Genomic DNA, 1052 nt, shown 5'->3' with positions numbered 1-1052 from the left:
CGCAACGTAATGTTATGCTTGCTCTCCGCGAGAGCAAATAGTTAGCTCTTATTAGTAAGCTTACTCTAATTAGCCATTGGCAATATGCCAGGCTATTAGCAACTGGCAGGCAACTACATTACCTCTCATTGTTTATAAGCTGATTTTTATTACGTAGAAATATAAATGAATATATATTCATAGTATCAATTATTACATCATATCAATACCAGAATCATTTGCCAAAAAAGCGCATACATATGACATAACTCAAATGTTCAGTTCTTATTTAACTAATGGTCGTACCTCTTGTATTATGTGTAGAGCATGACTCAGCGATATCCTTTGTCCTTGCCATGAATATAGTTTGACGAATCTATGTCTCTCTCTGTGGCGAGTGTCTGTGTGGCTTGGAGGACCACTACTGCATATAGTTAATGTCCTTTTCTACAATAGTAGTGGTTTCATGTGGCCAAGTGTCTGTCTTTCTTGGAAGCTATCCTCTCCTAGCTCACCACTAGCTATCTCACTCTCCACTCCTTAATTAACACTTCCCTCTATATAACTAGGGTAAGTGCTAATATTAGATTAGTATACTATAGAATTGCATGTTCCTGGTTGTCGTTAACAGTAAGTAAAGGTATAATGTTATCTGAGGTGTAGTCTGTTCAGTATTTCGGTATAGACTGACTAAGAAAAAGAAATGCACTTGCCATTATACTGTCTTGTCAGGTGTGAGTTGTCTGTCACTAGACCAACAATATAATCATGGAACAGCAACTCCGAATCTCAATAATTATGTGACGAGCAGCCCGGCACCGCTGGAAATAGTGATAATAAAATTATTAGTATCAGCTTGTAGGAAGTTTTGTCTTCTTTTAAATAGTATATAATACAACAACTCATTTTAGAGCAGCCACAAATGAGAGTTAATTTTGTTTGTTAATGTTGTGGTCTCTCCATTATGGCTAATATAAAATTATCCGACGTTTGGAAACTAGCATTGGGTTTCCGGTTTTGGTCACGGGACTTTGTTCACGAGACGGCTCCGAGCTTACCTGGTTGAACGGGTC

This window comes from Watersipora subatra, chromosome 4 (genome assembly GCF_963576615.1).
Source record: "Watersipora subatra chromosome 4, tzWatSuba1.1, whole genome shotgun sequence".
NCBI lineage: Eukaryota > Metazoa > Bryozoa > Gymnolaemata > Cheilostomatida > Watersiporidae > Watersipora > Watersipora subatra.
The sequence above is the reverse complement of the archived record's forward strand: the minus strand, read 5'-3'. Positions refer to the sequence as shown.